General features: G+C 38.0%; 1 long non-coding RNA gene across 1 annotated transcript; it reads left to right on the top strand.

The window, feature by feature from the left end:
• The first annotated feature begins 282 nt into the window (after positions 1-282).
• LOC136856571 (uncharacterized) lies at positions 283-14,581 on the top strand. Its single transcript, XR_010858406.1, has 4 exons — positions 283-471; positions 2,033-2,186; positions 9,238-9,329; positions 10,279-14,581. It is a non-coding gene; the product is annotated as an uncharacterized lncRNA (long non-coding RNA).
• Positions 14,582-17,131: the final 2,550 nt, after the last annotated feature.

A 17,131-nucleotide genomic window follows, 5' to 3' on the forward strand; every position in this document is an offset into this window, starting at 1 on the left:
TGTGTGTATGTGTCTATGTATTTGAGATACAATTGAAATTACGTTTAAATACTTTTTTTTTAAATCTCTCTTTTCCCTACAGTGGTTCATTTATCAACTGACCTTTAGTTTATCATGCATATACTTTTATTTTGATAAAATATTCACACACTCTGATATATATACACATACATATATATTTATTTATTCACGTTAGATATCGATGGAGATGGTTTTCCACAGAAATACCTTCCGAAAATTGGTTCTTATCCCACCAGCCAATGGGAGATCGTTTACGAGGACGCTTTGCCCCAAAACCGAAGCTTTCAGCCAATGAAAGAGGATGATAGATACGATATGTACGGTGGAAACCTTTGATTGGCCGAAGCCATTCATTCCCTGACAGTGGAAGGAAGGCTCATTGTAGGTGTAAACACGATGAGTGGTTAGTAGTTATATACAGGTGCTCAAGAAATACAAAATAAGGACTGGGTAAGTTGGTTTTTTCATGTTGTTAGGGTAAAGTTTCTACGTTGGAGGTTCGAAAAACCACTGGCAATGTTACGGATAGGGGTATTTTGGTCACAGACTATAGAAATTTGGAACTTTGCCAACGATTTCTGTAAGTCATCAAGGCCTTCGAAGCTGGAAGCTTTTTGTATACTTTTGGAAAACTGATTTTGCAAATTTCTGTGAAAATTCTGAGGTTTTTGAACGTATCTCTGGCTCGGTGCCTGTGGCAGAACTTTTATTGTAAGTTTACTAAGTTACTGAAAGGAATTCAGGGGTCTGATGTGGACAGCATAGCTCAGTGAACCAACGCAGACCAGGTCTTATAGACGTTTCTATTTTGGGTAATGTCCAACTATCTCCGTTTATTGTGCTCCGAATCTCTAAATTGAAGAGTGTGATAGGTGCAGTTTTAATTAAAATTATCCAAGAATCATCGTATGGGGGTAGTGCCGTCAGTCTATCTCACGCGGCGCACTGTAGGCATTGCTTAAGGTGCTATGCAGCGTTCTTTCAGTCCCTAGCTGCAACCCCTTTCATTCCTTTTACTGTACCTCTGTTCGTAATCTCATTCTTCCATCTTACTTCCCGTCCTCTCCTAACAATTGTTTCAGCATTATCTAAAGAGCTGAATGACGACCTAGATCTTATCTCTTGGCCTTTGGTCTAAGTTTTATATTCAAATTCCAGCTCCAAATATTTGAGAATAAAAGCAAAATTCTAGTGGTGGAAATCCACGAAAAATTAAGGTTTATTTGCAGTTTTTCAATTTGGGGGACATCAGTAATCAACGGCCAAGTACTTGCTGAATCAATATGGCCAGTTCGTAAGGTAATACATGCATTAGTCTGTAAGCAAGGTGATTAGACTGATTGCAGGCTGGATTATCGTAACGAATTTGCGACATACTGCTTAAATTAAGGAAACAACCGTGATCACAGGTGAATTGCTTGCTTACCGAGTGGTGGACAGCGGTTTAAAGTGAGACCCAATTATTATTGCTATTTTATTTAAAGGTATGGCCATTAATTCAGGTTCGGGACAGATTTTAAAATGATTAATTGAAGGTTTTTGTTGTAATGTAATGGCTCCGCTTCTCAAACATGGGCGTCAAAAGCACGAAAGGACACTTTTAAATTGCGTTCAGTTTCTCTGTTGACGTTAGTTGGGAAGTGTGGGAAATTTACGCACGCACGCGCGCGCTTTGCTTTTTTTTTTTTTTTTTTTTGCATTCATACAACCCTGTCTGTGTAGCTTTTGTTAGAAAGTAAGAGACGCCTTTTACAATTTAGTCCTTCATAAGCCGTTTCAAGTGGGTGCATGGTGTATAAGCCCTGCATTACAAAAATGTGGACTTAATTTGTATTGGCAAGAGAAATATTCTCGGAGTATTCTTATTTCAAGTTGCGTTGTCTAGACTGTGCCAAACGAACTTTAATTAGAGCTACAGTTGTTGATCATGTGACAGGAAGGTGTCAGTTACAGATATAGTTCTGTTAATCCCTTTCTTTGAAAAATATTATATATTATTCCTGTCTTACAGATACTCAAGTGTTCATCCTTCCTCATGAAGACTGGGCCCTTCATATCCTCATCACCTGCTTTGGCGAATTGTTTTGTGACGCATCTAATTTCAGCACAACCTCTGACAAGCAGATGTGAGGCTACAGCAATCCAAGTTCATCTTCACTTCAGAGGTATGTTTATATTTTGCAATGCTGATGTTAAATACGTTCTGTTCTAGTCCTTCTGTTACTCATTGTACTCCTTGCCACTTTGGTCACCTTGTAAAAGAGAGACTTTTCAAAAATTACCCGTAAAATTTTCATGAAATGGGTAGAGGGAAGTTCGTTCAAGCTTCCTGATTCGGGTTTTGAAAAAGAGTGATGTAATGTTATGTTTCACAATTAGACAATGTTGCTTTTGTTTGTTTGATTGACAATCAGCAATGGATGCAGTATAATGTTGTGCATTTCTTATGTATTTATTTTAGCCCTTGTGCATGTGTGGGTGTGTTTATGTGTACTTGCAATTATTTGTTTATGTACACTTGTACGTTTATGAGTCTGTGCAGATGTGTTATTGGAAATATAATAGAGTTATTTTGTTTGTTGTAGTTTTTGATTGATCCAATTGTTGTAAAGATTTAAATACCTTCAGTGTTGTATTTAGGCTTCTAAAGGTGACTTGATATTGTATTTTGTTATAGTGTTGTTGGGCATTTATTACTAATACAATTATTATTAATACGATTGTGTTGCATAGGAGGAAACAGAAAAATTGAATTTGTGATATGGTGGTTCAGGTTACAGTGAGTTGTGATGTATTTGTGGTAACAAGTAGTATTTTTCATTGTGTATTCCCACATATTTCAAAGCTTGCTTAATATAACAAATAGCATTTAAAGAGACGTGTAATGTGAATTGTTTTCATTTATATTAAAGTTTTATAATGAAATGAATGTGGTAGGGTAATTTTATTTTCAATTATATTATATGTGCAATAAAATAAACATGTTAAGGTAATTTTTTCATGGAACCAGATATATATATATATATATATATATATATATATATATATATATATATATATATATAATAAATATATATATATAAATATATATATAAAGTGAAATATATATTTTGGGGTGATATATATATATACTATACTATATATATATGTATTATGTGTGTGTAAATACTGTATGTAACATGAAAGTGAAATTGGTTTTGTTATCGTCTCAGTCACTTGACCTGTTTTATCAGCCTACCTTTATCGTGATATATCAGAAAACCTACTATATCTATATTAACTGGTATTAAACCTACATTTTATGCATAAACCTTAATCTATCTCAGTCTCATTATGTAAAGAGGCATGCATCATTATTTAACCAGTGTATTTCAAGATTTCTCACTATTAATAACCTTATTTTTTACAGTCACATTATTAACCTACCTTTTAACCTATCGTCTCATTATTAAACCTACCTTTTATCGTCTCTCATTATTAACCTACCTTTTTATGGTCTCATCATTAACCTTCCTTTTACAGTCTTATAAACCTATGAACCTACCTTTTTCATGGTCTCACTATTAACCTGCTTTTAAACCTATATTTGATGTCTCATTAACTGAACCTTATTAACTTTTTTATGGTCTCACTATTAACCTTTAATTTACAGTCTCATTATTAACCTACCTTTTGCTCTCATTATCAACCTCACCTCATTATTAATCTACCTTTTAACCTTCAGTTTAGTCTCATGATTAACCTAACCTCATTATTAACCTAATGGTCTCATTAATAACCACTTATTTTTACAGTCTCATTATTAACCTACCTTTTCAACCTACCTCTCATCTCATTATTAACCTAATTTTTACAGTGTCATTATGAACCTACCTTTTACTGTCTCATTATTAACATACCTTTTACAGTCTCATTATTAACCTACCTTTTATGGCCTCATTGTTAGCCTACCCTTAAGGTCTCATTATAAACCTATATTTTATGATCTCACTATTAACCTACCTTTTACAGTCTCATTATAAACCTATATTTTATGGTCTCATTATTAACCTACCTTTCATGGTCTCACTATTAACCTAACTTTTACGGTCTCGTTATAAACCTATATTTGATGGTCTCACTATTAACCTATATTTTATGGTCTCATTATTAACCTACCTTTTTGCTCTCACCTACTCTTTTACAGTTTTACTCATTATTAACCCTACCTTTTATGGTCTCATTAATCTAACCTATCTTTAACCTACCATTTATGTCTCATTATTAACCTTCCTTTTACACTCATTATGAACCTGCCTTTTATGGTCTCATTATTACCCTACCTCCTACTACCAATAATAAGGGCAAAAATAAAGCTTCAGTTTCCCGATATTAGGGGAAAGAATGCCCCATTGCATTGTAAGCATTTAAATTCATCATTAAGTTGAAGTTTCAGCCACTGTCAGTGGCCATCTGTATGTCATTTTGATTTTTATACATTGTTTGCATAGAGTTATAGAGGAGCATTTTTAAAATTATCTTTGTGGGTTGTGTTAAGGAGTTTTGGCACTATGTTTGCATAGAATTATAGAAGTTAGTCAGATTTATAACAAAGGCATTTGTTGATTTATTTTGTGATTTAAAACTCGTTTTTGGGACACGACAAATTTATTATGGTTATCATTCTTATAGTAAGGTTGTTAATTTGATGAGGGATTATAATTCTCTCTCTCTCTCTCTCTCTCTCTCTCTCTCTCTCTCTCTCTCTCTCTCTCTCTCTCTCTCTCTCTCCTCCACCTCTCTGCCCTCCACCTCAACACCCCTCACATCTGCCAACAGTCATCAGCCCACAGTCGAAGCCACAATCATCCATCCACAACCCTTCACCTATAACCTTCCACTTACAGCCGTCCACCCACAAACATCCACCCACAAACCCACATCCACCCACAACCCTCAGCCGACGATCATTAACCTACAACCTAAGCCAGAATCATCCAACCATAACCCTCCACTCAGTACCTTCCACCATCAGCCATCCCATCATTATCATCCACCCACATCCCCTCACCAATAACCTTCCATCCACAACCTCCTGCTGACAACCATCCACTACAACCCTCCACCCACAGTCATCAACCACTCTACCCACAACCTTCCACTTATAACCATCCACCTGCAGCTCTCCACCAAAATCCATCCACCCACAACTGTCACTCCTTCCTCAGTCGACGTTTCCTCTTCTGGACACGTCTCGAGGCCTGGGCCACTGTTTTGGCCTCACCAGTTTCAGTTAGTTCCTCTACTTCCTCGACTTCCTTTTTCGAAGACCGCAGTAACAAGTAGGCGTCAGTTAATTTTTCCAGGGCCTCGCTGACTCTCCTGCGGTCTTCGTCGCTCCGGAGCGGGAAATTCGCGAAGTTGGTCCACCACATCTTCCTGAACCAGTCGAAGCAAAGGTCAATCTCCTCTGCAGTCGCGTTTGGAGAACATCCTAATATCACATGTGGTTCGTAGTTATTCTCGATGAACTTGACCACATCCATGAGTCTTTGCTCCTTGTCTCTGTCGAATGATTCAGGGGGCTTCACTTTGACTTTTTCTCCGGATTCTCCACTGCGTCCTGGTGTTCATTCGCTTCTCTCTGTCCATTTACCTTCGCCGGATCCGCAGTGTTGGTTAATTTTCCCGTGGCTAGATAGTTTTTCAAATTGTCGATAATCTGCTGGAGTTCACCAATCGACCCACGCAGTTTGCCATTCTCTTGCCTATGTTCTTTTGCAGCCGATCTCATCTCGTGTTCTGGATACCTTGTCCTTCGGTTGTTCCGATCTCCGTCTACGTTATTGTCCTCCACGAGTCTGTGGAGATTGGTACATTCGTTTTTAAGACTCCCTAGTCTTCTCTCCAACTCCTCAATGTACTCTCGTTCGTTCCATAACTCAGCGTCTCTTTCCTTAATAATTCCTCTCAGGTAATCTATTTCTTCCTGTTGGTGGTAAATTTGCTCCTTGTTCTTGTCGTCGATGTTCCGCAACCTCCAATATTCTGAGGTTAAAGCTTCGTTTTCCTTCTGTGCCACATGATGAGCGTTCGACAGCTTCTCGTACTCTTGTTCTAAATCATTTATTCGCCGTCTTTGAAGGGAGTTTTCTTGCTTCGTCAGCTCGTTCGCTTCGTGGATACGAGCTACCTCGGCAGCTGTGCCCATCAGGTACTCCTTTTGGTCCCGTAGCTTTTCCAAGGCTTCTTGTTTCTGACGAGCGCAGGTTTGCAGTTCTCGTTGCAGATCGGCGTAGTGAGATTTGAGTTGCCCTCTTAAGCTGCCGAGATTCACCAGTGCGGCTTCAAGTACCGAACGGCTGTTCTTTTCCTTGAGGTACTCTCTCTGCATGCGGAGGTATTCTTCCTTGGGTTGAGTGACCTCATCCTTCAGCTTCTGATGTTGTTCTTGGAGGCATTTGTTCTTATTGTTCAAAGCCTCCAGTTCCTGTTTTAGGGTGTTATTTGTTTGCCTTAAGTTATCCAGCTCCTTGACAATCCGGAGGTTCTCGTCAGCAGTTGTTTTATGGGCAGCTTCCAAATCCTCGTAGACAAAATATAAATAACCAATAAGTCCTCCCAACATTCCTGCAAGGAGGTCGGCAACATTCGAGGAAAGAAATTCTGGGAACCAGTTACTTGCAAGGAAACCGGCATCATTCCAAGAGGAGAGGACTTTGGATATAAAAGAGAAATCCACGGATGTAGCAAATAAGTACTGGGCCATCAAAGTTGTCGCAATAGATTTCAAAAGTTTAGCCATCATACTGAACTGTACCTGAGTTAGAGGTCGTAAGCCCTTATAAATAGGGAGAGTTGGAAAAATACCTACCAAAACCAATTAAATGAGGGAGAGAGAACTCTGTTATGAAAAACCTGTAGACAAATCTCGCTTGAAAACCACGAGACATATTTTATATAAACAGTTCAACGCTACAGTTAGAGTTACTGTAGGATTTGGCCTAGAGTCTACAGTGCCACAGACCTAGCATTTACTTTATATTCTTTGGAATTGTTTAGATAAATTCCGAAGAACAGAAAGTGAATGCTAGGTGCATGGTACTTTAGACTCTAGGCCTAATGCTACAGTAACTGGAACTGTAGCATTGAACTAAGTTTATTTAAAAACACATCTTATGGTTTTTAAAGGGAGATTTTTCTACAGGTTAAACATTACCTCTCTCTCTCTCTCTCTCTCTCTCTCTCTCTCTCTCTCTCTCTCTCTCTCTCTCTCTCTCACTGGTTGTGGGTAGGTGGGTGGAAGGCTGTTGAAGGGTTGTGGGTGAGTAGTTATAAACAGAGGATTGTGGGTAGGGTTTGTGAGTGGAGGGTTATGAGTGTAAGGTTGTGTGTGGAAGTTGAAGGTGGAGGGTTGTGGTTGGTGAGCAGACGGATGGTTGTGGGTGTAAGGTTGTATATAGCGAGTTATGGGTAAATACAAGGTACATGACTGTGGGTGGAGGGTTGTGGGTGTAAGATTGAATGTGGAGGGTTGTGGTGGGGCCAGTGGAGGGTTGTGGATGTAAAATTGAATGTGGATGGTTGTGGGTGGATGACTGTGGGAGGAGGGTTTTGGGTGTAAAGATATGGGTAGAGGGTTGTATGTGGAGGGTTGTAGGTAGAGAGCAAGTGGAGGACTGTGGGTGTAGGGTTGTGAGTGAAAGGTTGGTGATGGATGGCTATGGTTGTTAGGTTGTAGATGGGATGTTATGCGTGGATGGCATCATAATGGTTGTGGGTAGAGGACTGTAGTTGTTAGGTTGTAAATGGAGTGTTGTGGGTATAAGGTTGTTGGTGGAAAGTAGTGGGAGGAGGGTTGTGGGTGGATGGGTATTGTGGAAGGTTGTGGTGTATGGGTAGGAATTTGTAGAAGGTTGTTGACTGAAGGTTGTGTCTGGAGAGTTGTTGACAAAGTTGCTGGTGAATGTTTTAGCGGAGGGTTGTAGTGGATGGTCGTGGGTGTTGTGAACAGATTGTGGCTTAGGTTGTGGGTTGATGACTGTTGGTGGATGTTGGGTGTTGTGAGCAGAGGGTTTTGTGTGTGTGTGTGTGTGTGTGAGAGAGAGAGAAAGAATATAATCCTTCATGAAAAAATTATAATACATTATATATATATATATATAATATAATCCTTATATATGAAAAATTATATATATATTATATATATATATAGATATATATATATATATATATATATATATATATATAATATATATATATATATATATATATATATATATATATATATATATATATATATAAAATCTGCATATATATAACGGATATGAGTTGAAATCATAGACGTCAGTTGAACTACAAGTATTGTTTTTCCTCTTCTTACCGAGCATATTCGTCACAAGTGAAAGATTAGGTTTATGAATGACTACGAAACCGTGGCGTCAGATGCTTGGCCCCCCCAGTTGAAATTCCCTTTGTAGTTAAACTTTAACTCTTACAGTTTTTTATACATTTGCATATAGTAAGAGTTGAAAATTGTTTGAAAATTGAGCTCTAGAATATATATATACATTCGAGAAGAGTAGATTTTACTGGTTACAGAATTGGTAAATTAGTTTTGTGTAATTATCTTTGGCCCCCTCCCCCAAAATATATCTTGGCCCCACCTAGGCCCTCACTGATGGAATGCCAGCTACGCCACTGCTTGCTGGTGCCCACATCTTGTGTGCTCTTGAGACAGCCATGAAATGAATGAGTGCTTGCCTTCTGAGATTTGTTCTTTAGGTCTGTTCAGTGGCGTAACTAAGGGTGGAAAGTCTGCTCTGGGCGGCACTCGCATCTTTTGAACGAAGCTTCTCCAGGTTAAAACTAATCAGTAGCTAAGATCAACAGTGAGTTTATTTTCAAGAAAATTCTATGGTTAGTTTTTAAGATATGGCGTCCCGCTTTTTTCAGGGAAAGATCTCGTTACTCGGTTACACCTCGGGGAAAATGCCCCCTGGCACCAGTACCAATAGTTACGCCACTGGGTCTGTTTTCCCAAAAGTCATAAACTACTGCTTGTTTTCAATATCTATTCACAACGCTTGGTCCTAACTGTCCTAACCGGACATTCAGACAGTGGGAAAGGAAAGAGTTTGTAGCTGAAGATTTGTGTCTATTTGAATTGTCTCAATTTTTTTCTGCTTTGATACATGTTTGGTGAATTTTCATTCTGACGACTTACTTTCCTTTCAGAAATAAGAAATGGGCTCACTGATGGGTACAGGTTTTGTATGCAACATCTTCAGACGGTTTAAGACAAGAGAGTTTCCTTGTTGCCAACAAAGGTCATTGTTTTTTTGTTTTTTGGATGTTCACAGTTCTGCCCTAAAATGGAAAACTGCAGTTTCTGCAAAATTTTCGAAATTGAGATATGCCACCTGTTGGACTCGTGAAACACTAATACACAAGTTACTGCAGTTACAGAATGATTCTTCAATGCTTTCAACGAGTATTTAGGGGGTCCCATTTGCAGTCTCTGCAAAATCAGTAGTAAGGCAAGGGAGTATCTACCATTTTAGTCAGTTTTGTGTTTTTTTGCAGATACTGCGGTCTTCCATTTGTCTCTATAAATCCATAGTTTATATCAACTTTTCCTGGATCTTCTTTGCATGGCTATTGGCCTTTCTGGTGATTTCCAGTGATGTATAATTTTTTGCTTCTGTCTCATTTCCGTTTCATTTTCAATAATTATTTCAAATAAAAATTCCATAAATAATGAGAATCATGGTTATTATATGTCTTCCTTTCAGTGTTCTGCATTGTGGGTCCTAGCTGCCCAAACATTGATAACTGATTTAGAGGATTTTTGTCTGTATTGCTGCTTGCTTCCTGTACACACACACACACACACACACACACACACACACACACACACACACACACACACACACACACACACACACACACACACACACACAGAGCAAGGCCTCTCTCCTGCAGTTAACATCAACAAAGCCAAAATGATAGTAATCTCTCTGAAATATTTTTCTCTGTTGCTTCAGTGCCTTTCGTCTCATACTCTTGCAGTCTTATTTCCCCTGTATCTTGGTCCCTTTCTCCCCTCAGTGTATATCTAAGGTAACGTCAGCATAAACATCTTGGGGTGGTTTATAGAGACTTAATCTCTTGGCATCTTCACAATGATATTCAGAGTTGATTTTGAAAAAGAAAGTCTGTAAAGTGTTGTGATGACAGTCATGCTTTGAATTCTAAAGTAATCTCTTTGCTTTCCAGGTATATACAGTATATCTGAGAAGCTGGAGCCACCCAGGGACAGGCAGACATTTCGCTCAGTTCCCCAAGTTTCAACTCATCGGATGAAGAAAAATTTGTACTCCCAGGAAAATCAACAGAAAATTTGCTTTTTTTTTTTTTGGAAACAAAAGAAAGAGTTTTTTGGGGACCTGGGGGGTATTGAATTGCTGCACCCTGACATCTATCTCGTCCTCTAACTTTATCAATAACAGAATCAGTCCATTATTTTTTTGCAATTTTCAAGAGTTTCTTGGCCTGTTGTCCATGAACGTAAGGACCCTTATATCACTGATAACTAATTTAAAGACTTAGCTTTCACTGAAAAAGGAAAAAATAAGAACTCATAACTCTGGTCTTAAAATTAACAGCTCTTGGCAAGATAAAAAATAAGCTGTAGAGTGTATAAATTGTACATTGTTGTGTCTCATGATGCCAGTGTATTTTGATTTTCATGTAATAAGTTGTATTTCATTTTTTTTATTGAGGAAATGGTTAATGTGTATGGTTTGGCCACTCTTTCGTTTGGCAGATAAGCTAAATGCTAATAACTCATGTGAGTGCTTATTGTAATAGTGCCTGGGAATACACTCCATATATCTGACAGTAATATTGGGGTGTAGTTTACCAATATTTTATTTTTGCATGTGCCTGAATGCCCCCAGTGAGAACAGGCAGTGGTGGAACTCTGATAGCTAGACGAAGGTTAGCAAATGGTGAGACCTTCCTATGCTAGTATTTCGATATGCACTGATTCAAAAATGCAATGAATCTTTTCAGTTTAACCTCATACGGTGCACTGTAGGCGTTATATAAAGTTGTAAGGTTCTTTGCAACCCCTTTCGTTCCTTTCATATCCTCTCTCTTCCATCTTACTTTCCTCAACCCTCTTCTAACAATTGGTTCATAGTGCAACTGTGAGGTTTTCTTCCTGTTACACCTTTCAGACCTTTTACTGTCAATTTCCGTGTCAGCGCTGAATGACCTCATAGGTCCCAGTGCTTTGCCTTTGGCCTAAATTCTATATTGAACTCAACTCAGCTCAACTCAAGTCACTCAGGTTAGATTTGGATACCTCAAAAACAGCTCCCTTTTACCAGTTTCAGTTAGATAAGAGACATTGCATCCTTGACTTGGCCCAGGCGAAATGATCAGGAATCGGTTGTACTGTTCAGTAGCATTCAGGAGAATCAAAGGGCGACTGAATGCTGCCAAGGTGTTTGAATCAGGGAGATGAATGCATTCGTCTGAATATATGAGGAGTATTTGTTTTGTGTCCAATGTATTAAATTGTTTGTCTTGTTCATCTAGTGCAGTACTCTTTATACCCCTCTGCCATTTCCCTACTATTCCTTTATGGACGATTATGACTAATATAGAAAACCTTTACTGGGCTAGACCTCACGGTTTTTTGATGACGTATTGTCCACCATAGCTAGGTACCGCTGTACACATTTTTGACTTCTAGTTATACCATTGTGTTTGGGCTCTTTTACAAAATATTCATTGGGCCCTTGAGACAATAAGTCAAGCTAGAAGGTCGTGGCCGCCGCCTCCTCCTCTCAGCTGTTACTGTAGGTTTTCTGTCCCCATATCTTGCGGCTTTCTTCAGGGTTCTGTTCTAGAACCCACTCTCTTTCTCTCTTGTCAGTCACACACACACCTTCCTGTTTACCTCTTCTCCTGCAGATGATTTAGTCCGTGTTTCATCTCCTTTTACCTTTATAGTCCTTCTCCTAATTGCTCACTCCTCATCTGTTGTCTCTGGTCCCAAGAACATATCTATATGGAAAGCCCAGCCCAGTCTGCACTTGCAAAAGTTGAAGGTTTCCAAGACACTTTTTGCAACTTTATTTGTCCTGTGTCGACTCCTTTTCTTGACTCATTGATTCGTTGTATTGATTCCATTTAAAAAAAAGTGTAATCCTTTTTCTAAGATCCATATTTTGGAAGGTCAGAAAACTGGTGATGTTGATATCAGGAATCAGATGTTTCAGACTGGTAATCTCCTAGGAGCTTAGATATTTTGTTTATATATATAATTTTGTGTATTGGCCTTGTTTCTCCTTGTTTTGAATATTGCTCCAACATAAGAGGATGAAAATGGAGAGGTGTATTCCCCTGAAACAAAGACGATGAATTCACTCGTGAGTTTTGTATGGCTCCTGTTGGTAAATATTTCATTATTTATCGTTTCAACAGAGAAAGAATGTTGTCATTGTTTTGAACCTCTTAGCTTGCAAGCAGGGATCGAAGTTGTAAGCCAGTGTGCTAAATAATAGTATTCACTATGTTAAAAGATAAAAATGTAATATATTGAATGTGAACCTTGTGTGTGAATCCAAATATGTTAAGCAGAGAAAGGTTTACCAGAGGAAGATTGAAAAAATAAGTTATTAGTTTTCTCTAAAATGTCTTTTAACAATTTAAATCTCAAGCATGCAAATATCATTAGGGTAAGTAATGGTTCATTGGTTCTCTGCAGTCTTGAAATTTCCATAAATTAAATATAATTCATAAGCAGTATTTGCAATTGCTCTGGAGAGCTAAAATAAAATTGTATTTCTGTAATTATTGCGTATTAAGAGAATTTGATGTGTTGGCCATATTGCATTTGAAGTAAATTGGAAATCCAAACTAAAGGAAGTGTTAGGCTTTGGGAGGGGGGTTGTTTTAGAAGTGTCATAGCGAAAATCATAATATAAAATGAGCCACAACTCAAGATCGTTAGATGAAAGCGTTGGATTGCTCGAAAATTCATTTTCCCGTTACACTGAATCGTAATTTTTTCAGATGAAGACTAAACTTGTGAAAGCTGACAATTTGAAACAATGTTAAGCAACAGTAACATTATTAACAACGATTTTTAAAGATAAAACTAGATTAAAATGTTTTGGTTTTTGTTTATACAAATGCTGGAGGCATTTTTATTTGATCTTAAAAATGAAATGGGGAACTTTGTGAGGATAAATGATCTAACTGTTGGTGGAGTACTTTGAAGAAAACGAATGGACCAATTGTTTCTTTTGAACCGAATTCTCTTGTACATAGAATCGTTGCTCTCCTAGCAACTCATTATAAGTTGACCACTTTATTGTAGCAGATTCATTAAGTGCCACACCTTCCTCCTTGCCCTCCTCAAGTTGCATCTGTGCACTTGTCTCTGCAAACGTTCAGTCTTCTAATCCTTATACAGTTTTGGCTTTGTGTGAGACTTATCATTTGTGGTAACTTCTCTGTTTAAAAGTTTTTGTATAATTTTGTATTTTCTGTTGATCTTCCCATTTTAGCAGCTCCTTTGTTTCATGTAAAGTTTTCTGTTGAAGTTCAATTTTAATATGGAATCATTTTGGCTCCTAACCTTAAGATGACAGGTGTTTTCCATTTTTTTTTTAATTGGAACTTCTCCTGTGCCTTTAATCTTGTTTCTTCATCTCTCTCTCTCTCTCTCATTAACAAAGTTTTGCCCAGGACCAATGAAGGATTCTAGTTTCATCTTGCTGTTGGTCTCTCTCTCTTGATGGAGCCCAGAGGATCACTTCTGTTGAACCTGTATTTCATCATCAGAATGAAGTGTCTCATTTTCATTTTCATCTATAGTTCACATGTCTGGTTTCTGTGGCAGGAGTTTAAGATAGATACTGACATCTTTCCATTCTCGTCTGTCAGGTGAATTACAGTCTGAATTCCTGTATGTTTCCTGTACGTTATGTGCTGCCCTTCTTCCAGCCATTTTGTTATTTTCTAGTCGTCTGATTTTTTGTACTAACTGTCCCCCCAACAACTTCTCTCGTCACCTGTCAGTCAGTGTAGTCTTGTCTGTTTTTGAGAGTCATCAGTCTAAAGTATTACCCGTAAAAACTTTTAAGTGACCTTCGATTCACGTTATTTCATTCCGTACAGAACCCCCCACCCCCCCATGACGTCATGGGTGATAAGTATTTGTAGGACGAATGAATATTTGATGACGTCATTCCATTCACATTGTAAAGGTTGTGACGTCATAGGTGACATTTGTATTGAATATATGACGTCATGGGTTGTGACGTCATGGGCGATGCCATTTTAGAGAATATTTGATGGAGTCATAGTTTGTAACTTTATTCCATTCACAAAAGCAACGTATAGCGTAGGTTGTGACAATTGTATAGTGAAACTTGATGACGTCATAGGTAGTGACGCCATTCCATCCCAAAAGCAATCACGGTAGTAAAGGATGTGACGTCATAGATGTATGTGTTTATAAGCAAACTGAAAACATAAGAGGAAATAAAGCCATTAGATAACCGGACGTCTTTTATTTATATCCAAGAAATAATTTCGAAGGTAGGAAAGTATATTTGTGATAATAAAAGAAAAATTAAAATTATTTTTTTGCCACTTGGAGCCGGCATTGCAATGCCCCGAAGGAGGGAATGCCCCCAGCAGGAGGTATACAGCCAGTCTGTTACCAACCTTGAAGCCGACCCAAAGAGCTTAAGTTTTCTAAGCTGACAGCTGATTGGCCGAGGTGGGATTTGCCTCATATACTTCCCTTGTGCTTTCCCAGATGTCTTCCAATTTTCTGTCACAAATGAGTGTTATAGACCCTTTCAAATGTCAAAGAAAATGGACAGAAATAACAAGATCGGGGTGGTCAAGTTACCACTGAGGCAAGCCCTAGCTGAAGTTCACTCTAAAGACTGTGGTTTCATACTTGGGCAAATGCTAGCTTGACGTGTAGTGTTCAATGCAATATGGTGTGGAAAAACCGTAGGATTGAACCTCCTGAATTTCGTTACGAAGCATGATGACCTCAAGAAATTCCAAGTCCTGTTCCTCTATAGACAACTTATTAGGAAATCCACGGGTGTAAACATACATTCCAACATTGTTTCCCGTTTTCCTTGAGATTTCGAAACTAAGAGTGTCTCTCTTTCACGTCTTCTTAACTAGAAACCGAGTCTCTTATTCAACCTTCATAGAAAACCGAGCAGGAACATTAAGCAAAAGACACTTCAAGATAGATATGTCTTGAACGTAAGAGCCATCTGATATTGACTCTATACCTGACAGAATCTTGACTTAGAGAGCTGTAGAGGATAATTTACTCATAATTATTCATTGATATGGGCTATATAATCCTGATTTTCAGAGATAATTATATATACAACTGACTTCATTCTTTTCAATACGGAGTTGACTGAAGTAACTTGGTACATTTTAAGGGTCTCACACAACCTGTTAACCTGACATCTTCCAGTCTTTTGACGTCAAATTTGATGTCAAGAGGCCAATACTGGTGGCAAAATTGGATTTTTGTAGTGCTCATAACCTGGTTACAAACATGAGAAATCAATTTTGACTCAAATATTGCCATTTGATATCAAATCTGACAAACTGCTAAAATGTCAGAAAATAAGCTCCCCTGACACTCCGTCCGTTGTAGAAATGCTCTATAGGAGTGACTTCAAATACCTTTATTATTTTTCGACTTGGTCCCACTTAGTTGAACTTTTTTGAACTGAAATTGGTAATTTTCACTTGACAGTTTTAGCATTAGATTTCCTTCCTTTAAATACCTTTGATTGACTACCTGTTTCCACGTAAATTTAATGATGCAATGTGTTTAATTTTAACTTGTAAGGCGCCAAGTTCCAGGATTACAGGGACATTTCATTTTACTTGAAAAATCTACTCAATTTCTCTTATATACTGAATTTAGACTATTTTTTGCCAAGTCGTTTCAATGTCTTCAAAATCACATATTTGCTGCACTCTATCTTACAGATTTGCTAACTTTGTTTTTAATTAAGAATTTATCTGTATTTTAAATTATTCCAATTTTATTTTTTAGACTTAGCCTCATAACCTGACACACACCAAAACATTGTTATTCAAAACTAAATTTCCGCTACATCAAATTAAATTTATTCATTCAAACGTTTTAAAAGTTTTATGCTTAATTTGGATGCTATTTTCAGTTTACATGATATTTTCGTCTACAAATAATTTATATTCTCAGATGTCTCTATGGGCAAAAGAATTACAGGAATTTCACAAACAAACCAAACAAAAGCTAATTAACTTTATTCCATCTCACAAGTCATCCTCCAGTCTTTTGTTACAACAAAAACAATTGATTACACCAAGACACACAGTCCCTCCAAAAGCAGACAAGTGACCCAAACCCTTCAGGTGGAACAAGTGTGCCTTGAGGCACCCCACCCTTCCCCAAAAAACCACTTCGTCTTATGGCCTCAGGACACCATTCAATGTACGTGATTGAGTCAGGTAAATGGTCAGAGACGTGCAAAGCTACTGTCCTCCTGCCCCGTTCTTCCTACCCCAGCAGGACAGCAGGTCGGACTAACGTCAGCCTTCACCGTACACGCGGACCACCAGGCCAATTTAGGTTCTGTGTGATGCACCTTGCAAAAATCCATCCCATTGCCAAGTAATTAGGGAGGAATGTCCAAGACTTGATTAGGACATTCCTTCGGGTGTTTTGAAGCTAGGGTGTCTATCCTCAGATTTTCAGCTTAACAGTTTTTACAAGAATTTGAAAGGCAGTCTTCTACAGGTCAGCAGAGCAGGGCTGTACGACTAACAATAGTTTTATATTCCTTACCAAATACAAGACTATAAATATCACTACTTTGCATATCTGAACAGGGCCACCTGACTAGAAATTCCCTAGAAATGAAAACTGCTGTTTAATAATGAATAAGAACACCACAATTTCATGTTGCTCACTAGAACTGCCCTACGCATTAAAATTACTTTCACATACAAGAACTTGGATACAAGACACCAAAAATTGCAAATTTGTATTGAAACACCAGTACAGGGCCAC

Source organism: Macrobrachium rosenbergii, chromosome 36, assembly GCF_040412425.1.
Source record: "Macrobrachium rosenbergii isolate ZJJX-2024 chromosome 36, ASM4041242v1, whole genome shotgun sequence".
NCBI classification, from domain to species: domain Eukaryota; kingdom Metazoa; phylum Arthropoda; class Malacostraca; order Decapoda; family Palaemonidae; genus Macrobrachium; species Macrobrachium rosenbergii.